Genomic DNA, 9,118 nt, shown 5'->3' on the forward strand with positions numbered 1-9,118 from the left:
ATCTCCCTTATTTAAGAATTTATCTCTTGAACTTTTTCTTTCCAAATTGGTCAAATTGAGTTAAAAATTTACCTTATATAAGAAGCCTATTTTTAGAAAGTTTCCATAATTATGTTCCATCTCAAAACTTTCTTATTGGAGATTCTTTTTAAGTTTCCTCAATCATCATGTTCATAGAGGAATTATTTTGTATCACCTTTTTGAGTCAAAATTGGTCACTTTTTATCCATCTATTGGTCTAAAAGAGCCTTCTTATTACTTGGATATATGAAGAGCTGCATTGTGTATAATTGCTATCTTTTTTTCACCCCTTAATTCCTCAAAGTATGTTCTTCAATTTACCTTTTTTAAAATCACTCCAGAGGAATGCCTATAGAACCATCACATAAAGTATAAGAGTGTGTCAAACATTTAGCTTGAGTCAAGTCTTTTTATTTTTCACTTAAGAGAATTTTTTGTTTGAGTTACCCTTAAAAGTAAGTAATCTCTTTATTGTGCCCTATTGTTGGGTCATTTTTTTGCCTTTGAAATTTAGCAAAGTGTGTTTCAGACTATAACCATTTTGACTATTGTGTGGATCTTTGTCATACGATTAGGAGTGATTTTTTTCTCTCATCATTATTTTTTGCAAGTTGGGTCTCTTGGTAAAGAAAAAAGAGATTCCCAACTTGAGGGGGAGAAGTAGAAGAAAAAGTACAAGAAAAAGGTAACCAAGAAATAAAGAATTCCATGTATTGTGGTAATCAAATTTTATGTGACTAGAATAGCCAAGTAAGTGGAAGACAAGATAAGAACAAAATGAAGACTACAAGCAAGATGCGAACAAAAACAAGATGAATCAAAGCAAGGCCATCAAAATTTATTTTTTAAGCCACACAAGATTAGAATTTCTTTTTAAGTGGACAAGTTTCTTGACTAAGATTATTTGTAAAGTGAATTTACAAACACCAGATTGACAGAGAGTATTAAAAGACACCCACGGGTGTAGGGTTGGCATGACTTGTGAATAAGGAAAAGTTTCAAGGAGATCGCAAATACTTAAAATTATTCAAGTTGGTGTATGTCCTCTTATGTCTTTTTCCTTTTGAAGCATGTAGCCCTAAGAGCACTTTAATCATTGTAAACACCTTCCCACAACTACAAATGCAACCTCATGGCATGGGGTAGAGCATCCAAGCATCTTCCTCTTGGCTCAAATTAGTCCTTACAACTCTCTTTTTTCTTCTTCTTTATCTCCCTTGGTTCTTCTCTCCACTCTTCTTAGAGCTAGAGTTCCTCTCTTCTCTCGAGATCTCATGTGTTTATGAGTTGGCCCTAGAAATCAATAATCTTTGAGTAGCTTTAGAAGGTTCTAGTGGGACCCACATATGAGAGATTTTATGGATGGATTTGTCTAGAACCATGCATGGGGATGTCCTCCTTTGTGTGGATGAGGTGGACATCATCCTTGCATGGTTTTGAATGGGTGATGTGTCTCCTTTTGCTTCTTGTGCCACCTTTGTATGAGTTTGGTCTTCCTTTATATTTATGATCTTTGGTGTAGCATGGAATAATGTACCCTCTTGTGCATGTCTTTATGTGTTGATATGTCTTTGTAGCTTATCACCAAGAAGAAGGTATCGATTTTGAAGAAACCTATGTACCTGTGGCAAGACTAGAGGAATTAGAATTCTATTAGCCTACTCATTTCACATGAAGTTTAAATTGTACCAAATGGATGTCAAGAGTCCATTCCTAAATGGATACATTAAAGAAGAGATTTATGTTTAACAACTCAAAGGTTTTGAAGACATAAGTAAGCAACAAATTGCACAAAACATTATATAGATTAAAGTAAGATCCTAGTGCGTCGTATGAGAGATCGAATTCTTATAGAAGAGAGGTAGTGTGGATAAGACTCTATTTACCAAGAACCATGATAAAAAACTGATTATTGTCCAAATCTATGCGAATGATATCATTTTTGGTTCTACAAACACCTCGCTACGTCAGGAATTTGCTAGTGTAATGAAGAATGAATTTGAAATGAGATTAATGGGTGAACTCACATTCTTCCTTGGACTCCAAGTTATGCAAACCAAGTATGGAACATTTATAAATCATTCTAAATAAACTAAAGGGTTATTTAATAGATTTAGTATTGAAAATCTTAAGTCGATTAGCACACCTATGAGTTTGTCCTTGAAACTTGACTCGGACAACTCAGGTAGGACCATAGAACAAAAACTTCATAGGATCATGATAGGATCCCTACTTATCGGTTTGTAAACTAGACATTATGTTCTCAGTATGCCTATGTGCTAGATTTCAATATGATTCTAGAGAATCTCACTCAGTGGCCTTGAAAAGAATTTTTATCTACATGGAACACCAAACTTAGGACCTTGGTACTCAAACTCCTCTACCATAGATCGAGTAGGCAACTTTGATGCTGATTTTGTCGGATGCAAAATTGACAGGAAGTGTATGAGTGGTAGTGATCAACTACTTGAAAATATGCTTGTCTCTTGGTTTTCCAAGAAAGAAAACTTAGTTGCCTTATTTACCACTGATACTGAATACATAGCTTGTGAAGTTGTTGTGCTCAACTCCTATGGATGCTATTAGGAATTAGATGCCCTAATTCCAAACTAAACCAGAGCAATAATAATAATCCTGGAAGATATAACAAGATTTATACAGGTTCGTCTCAAGGTGAGACTACGTACTATCTCTTGCCACTGCAGTACTACACTATAAAGATGAAAAAGTTTACAAGAGAAATCGCACACACTTACAGGTGTTTTTTCTCTAACCTCTCGGACTATAACTCCATATGCTCCTTGGGATGATGATACTCGTCAAGGTGAAGAAACCCTAACAACTGCGCCCCCATATATAAAGAGAAAATTAGGGCAACCAGATTACAAGTTTGAAATCTCCACACTACCCTTAAGGACACAACAGTCACTATATTGTGGACTCGCCGGGGGCTCTGCACCCAAACCCCCAGGAGGGGACTCCGCGCCAGAGGGTAAGGTATTAATTAGGCTTCATAACTTAACAATCTCCCACTTGGAGACTAATCCATTATCAATATCTACACTGCAGTGGCAACGACCTCTCAATCCTCAGAGAGAAGTGCAACAGAAGTTGCATACAACTTCAATTTCTCAATCATAACAGTCTTTGTCAACATATCAATAGGATTCTAACTTCCGTTAATCTTTTCAAGTGCTAAGACTCCATCATCCAGAGCCGATCTGAAGAAGTGATAATGCACCTATATGTGCTTTGTTTTGGCATGATAAACAAGATTCTTTACTAAATGAATAGCGCTCTGACTGTCACAATACAACACATTCTTCCCATGCTTGTGAGCTAATTATTCCCAGAAAGACGACAAAAATAACATCTCTTTGTTGGCTTCGGTCATGGTGACATATTCTACCTCAGTAGTGGAAAGAGCAACTTATCTCCTGTAACTTGGAGACCCAACTAACTATTGTACCACCCAATGTGTATACATATCGAGTGGAACTCTTTCTGCCATCAATGTCTCTAGCCATGTCAGTATCTACATAACCCTATATTCCTAAGTCTAACTTTCTAAAACATAAAGGCTGAGTATGTAGTACCTCTCAAATACCTGAGAATCCACTTCACTGCTTCCCAATGTTGCTTACTTGGATTACTCATATATTTGCTCACAACTCCCACTACATGAGTTATGTCTGGTCTATTGCACACCATGGCAGACATGAGACTACCAATAGCAGAAGCATAAGGCACATTGGCCATGTTGGCTCACTTCTGCTCTATAGAAGGTGACCTCTCCTCAAATAGCCTAAAGTGACTTGCCAAAGGCATACTCACTAGTTTCATCATTCAAGTTGAACCTGCTCAGCACCTTCTTCATATATTCTTCTTATGACAATTTCAAGACATCAGTATCCCTAGTAACCCTCATCCCAAGGATTTGTGCAGTAGAATAATGTAGGAGTCATTAAACATCTTCACATAACACCAATGATCTGTCTGGCACTTCAAGAAACCATTACTACTCATAAAGGTACAAACTTCTTATAACATTGCCTTGGAGCCTGTTTAAGACCATGCAAGCTCTTTTGAAGTTTGCATGTCATTTTTGTTAGTGTGTCAATTCCCACCTCTCACAAGTAACTGTTAATGTAATGTATTCACTGGCCCCCAATTATGAGGAGCGCCAATGTCGATAGTGAGTAAATTAGTTAGTGGTTCTGGCTTAGACACTGATGAGGTCAAATTGTGACCGCAATGGTTATTTGTGAAGAAACTATAAAATAAAGGTGGAGTTCGGAGTGTCAGCCCCAAAGGGGGTCCAAGGGGGTTGGCCCCCTTGGCGGCGGGGTCTGGGGACCCACGGTATGCCCTTTGTCACGATTGGGAGACCCATGTATGAACGAAAAATTAAAACATCCAAGTGTGAACGGGAATTAATGGACGCAGTGAAAAACAGAGGCGCACTCTATACTGACCATCGCAGTGGACAGAGGCCTCCATCAGCGCTGGAAGAGAAAGGAAGCTTCCTACCATCATTTTCGTAGTTGTCTCCCAGCTGTCTTCCTTGATTGAGTGCTGCAAAACACATATAAATAGAGGTGTTCTTCAGCAACAAATTGCATCCACAATCATACATGTTCCCTATTTGTTTTATTTTAATTTCTTCTTCTATAAGTCATGAAGCTATTGAAGCTCTTCTAAGAGCGTGTGGTGGGACGAAATCAGTTCGTAATTCTATATAGATCAATGTTGACTTTTTTCTTGATTGTTGTTTAGACGTTCCTGGGTTGAGCTTACTCTGTTTTACAATTTTCTCCTTTCCTTTGTTAAGTAGTGGAGCCTAATTAATGCCCAACGTTGAGTTGGGAATTTTACTCTTGTATCATGGTTAAGTTTGAAAATTTTACTCTTGTATCGCGATTGCCCTAATTTTCTCTTTATAGAAGAGGGCACCGCTATTATGGTTTGATTATTATCATCACCAAGAAGGAGCTCGAGTTCAGCTTAGGATCTTAGAGAGAAACACTTGTAAGTGTACTATTTTTCTTGTAAAGTATTTCATCCTCATAATAGATTACTATAGCAATAGAAGACAAGATGTAGTCCCACCTCTAGGCGAACCTGTATAAAACTTGTGATTTTTTGTGCTTGTTTTTTCCTTTCTTCCGTGTTTATTATTATTGCTCTCGTTAGTTTGGGATTAGGGTGTTTAATTCCTAACATCCATGTGCTTTGAAACCCTGTGGCTGTAACATATAAATTTCTTCTTCCAAATCACCATGAAGAAAAGTTGCCTTTACATCCAATTGCTCTAAGTGCAAGTCTAGTCCAAGAATTGTTCTAATAGTAGTCAATTTCACTACTGGAGAGAAAATCTCAATGTAATCAATGCCTTCTTTTTGTTGAAAGCCTTTTACCATCGACCTTGCCTTATACCGTTTGTTGCCATCAAGTTCATCCTTTATTCGGTACACCCATTAATTTTGCAAGGCCTTCTTCCCTTTTGGTAACTCGGTTAGCTACCATATCTAATTGGATAACAGTGAATCCATCTCGTCCGTTGTGCCAACTCCCACATGGTTGATTCATCAACTTACATAGCTTCCTCATAACTCTTTGGTTCACCTTTCTCAATCTATAAAATATAATTTAGTGCAGAGGAGTACCTCGGTAGTGGTCTGCTAGTTCTAGTAGATCTCTTCAGTTCAATCACAAAAATGTTATGATTAACTTTGGGGGTATGTTTTCTTGGTCTTCCTGAGCAATATTCTCCATCTTAATAATTGGAAGATCTCTCCACTGAATCACTTCAAACTTCTTGGCTTCATCACTTGTACTCTTAGACTATATTCTCAACTTGTCTATACATAGGGCACCTTCATTGAAGATTACTTCCTTGCTCCTAATAACCTTACGACTTTGGTCATCCCATAAATGATAACCAAAATCGGTACCACCATAGAAAATAAAGAAACATATCTAAGATTTAGTATTAAATTTATTTCTAACGTCAAAATCAATATCAATATAACAAACACAACCAAAAACTTTCAAGAAAGAAAGGTTTATCACTTTTCCATTCCAGACCTATTATGGTATTTTGTAATTCAATGGTGTTGTGGGACCTCGATTGATCAAATAGGCAGTGGTGCTAATAGCTATAAACAAGAACATCTTTGACAATTCCGCATGCAATCTCATGCTCCTAGCACACTCGTTCAAAGTTCTATTCATCCTCTCTACCACACCATTCTTTTGAGGTTTTCCAAGAATGGTCATCTTCATCTTGATTAAATTACCAACATAGTACCGCTTGAAATCTCCATCTATGTATTCTCCCCCATTATCTGACTGCAAGCACTACACCTTCAAATTTGTCTCATTCTCAACCATTGCTCTCCATCTCTTGAAAGTATCAAAAACATCAGATTTCTTTTTCAAGAGATAAACCCATACATTTCTACTTGCATCATCAATAGATGACACATAGTAATTTGAACCACCAAGGGAGCTATCAGTTGAAGCCCCCCACACATCAGTGTGAACCAACTCCAATTTTTCTGTCATTTGCTCCTTTCAAGCCTTAGAAAAGCTAACCCTTTTTTGCTTGCTGAAAGTACAGCCTTTACACAAACAGTTGTTTACAGCTTTCAACCCTAGTAGCTTCCCTTTGGACTGAAGCACTTTCATCCTCATCTCACTCATGTGACCAAACCTATAATGCCACAGATCAGAATTAGTAATAGCATCAACAACTGCAATTGTGTCTCTGAAACCGGAAGTGATATAAAGAGTTCTAGGTTTTACTCCTCGTGCAACAACCATGGCTCCCTTAGTGGTTTTCCAGGCAGCACCATTAAAAGTCACATTATGACCATCATCATCAAGTTGCCCTACTAAGATCAGATTATGCATCAATTTTGGTACATGTCACACCTTGTGAAGTTTTGACACTGACCAGTTCGACATCCTCAAACTGACATTACCAATACCGACAATATCCAAAGGTTCTCCTTTAGCAAGATACACTTTCCCGTGATCTCCAACAACATAATTCTCTATGATCTCACAATGTGCAGTGGTGTGAAAAGAACCTCCTGAATTAACACCCAAGAGTCAATAGGGCTATCAACCGACAAGAGTAAAGCACCTAGTACCTCTTCAATCAGCACATTTTCAGCATCACTTTTCTTTTCTTCCTTCTTTGGTGCTCTGCAGTTCTTCTTTATGTGACCAGATTTGCCCCAATTCCAACACTCCACATTTCTTCCGAATTTGGACTTGCCTCTTCCATTCCTTGACCTCCCTCTACCACTGCCCTTGTTGGAATTCCTCTCGAAGTTCCTGCCCCTAGTATCGACATTTAGGGTAGAATTAGATGTTGATGATTCTCTGGAGTCCTTTTTATTAACTTCCTCTACGAGAATGTGTTGTGTTCCTGGACCATAGAACAAGTTACACGACGGATGGAGGGATCACCTTGCCATTTCTAAGTCGAATCTGGTCGCTGAGACCTCTCGGGACAACCTATGGTGTTGATTTGAGGGAGATGAAGACCGGAAAGGGTTTACAAAAAATCAAAAATGATTACGGAAGGAAAACGCAGACAGAGGATGCTGGAAGAGAGATTAGGGCTCGTCACCGGGAGCCGTCACCAGGGGTCCCAGGGGAACGCCGACACTGGTTCAAAAGGGAGAACTCAGATCCCGATTAATTTCTTCCCCTTTCATTCATTCCATGGACCTTAAGTTAAGTCTGAAAATTCAAATTATTACAATGTTGCCCTAAGGCTTCCATATGCGTGACTGAAATGAATTTAAATTACAATTATGCCCAAGTCCCTTTTTGGCCCCTAATTTCCCTGCATCTTATGTCTGAGTCAACTCACCGCGTCGCCTCTGGGTGACCCGTCCTGCTATCGAGTCCACAACATCACTCCCCCCCTTAAAAAAGAGGTTGTCCGCCATCTCGAACGTGGGGTAAGCTTGTTGGAAAACATCAACGTCCTCCCAAGTAGTGTTGCTGGCGTCGGAGTGGGTCCACTGAACTAACACCTCCCTACAGTGGGCATTCTGACGAGCATTTAAAATGTGGTGTCGCATGAGGGATAACTGACCTTCTTCCATGGGTGGTAGAGATGGAGTGCGTGGAAGATCACTGCCCTTGACGGGCTTGAGAAAGGACACATGGAAAACATCATGGATCTGCGCTTCCGGGGGAAGGTTGAGTTTGTAGGCTACCTCACCCACCCGCTAAGAGATGGTGAATGGCCCAAAATATTTGGGCGATAACTTGTGCCTGCCACCTACCATGGATGCCTGTCTGTAATGCTGAAGTCGCAACCAAACCAAGTCACCAACGGGGTATCGAACATCTCTCTAGCCTTGATCATAATACTCCTTCATTTTGACCTGGGCCTGCCACAGACGAAGGTGAATAACCACGAGCAACTGATCCCTCGCTATAGGTACAGCGTCAACTGCGTCCACTCTGGTGGACTCTGGAACATATGAAAGGAGCTGAGGGGGGTCCTTGCCGTATACAACCCGGAACAGAGTCTCCTGTAAAATCGTGTGGAATGAGGTATTGTAAGCATACTCTGCCCAAGGAATGCAGTCCACCCACTGATGTGGATGATCACCCACTAAACATCGGAGGTACATTTCAATGGTGCTGTTGAGAACCTCTATCTAGCCATCGGACTGAGGGTGATAGGCTGAGGAAAAATTCAACTTGGTGCCGCATAGGTAGAATAAATAACGCCAAAATTGGCTATTGAAAATGACGTCCCTGTCACTGACAATGGACTCGGGAATGCCATGGAGCCGCACGATGTGAGTAAAAAATGTTTTTGCTACGGAAGTTGCGGTGTAGGGGTGTTCCAATGGAAGGAAGTGCCCATACTTAGAGAATATGTCCACTACTACTAGAAGAACAGACTTGCCATATGACTTTGGAAGACCTTCAATAAAATCCATTGAGATATCGGACCAAACCTGAGTGGGAAGTTGGAGGGGTTGGAGAACCCTGCGGGGCTCAAATGCTCGGCCTTGTTGCACTGGCAGACTGTGCACGTAGTGACATATGAAGTAACAGA

Source organism: Aristolochia californica, unplaced genomic scaffold (assembly GCF_029961685.1).
Source record: "Aristolochia californica isolate CCGP_79_NKW_82.1479 unplaced genomic scaffold, dmAriCali1.0.hap1 SCAF_10, whole genome shotgun sequence".
In the NCBI taxonomy this organism is placed as follows: Eukaryota; Viridiplantae; Streptophyta; class Magnoliopsida; order Piperales; family Aristolochiaceae; genus Aristolochia; species Aristolochia californica.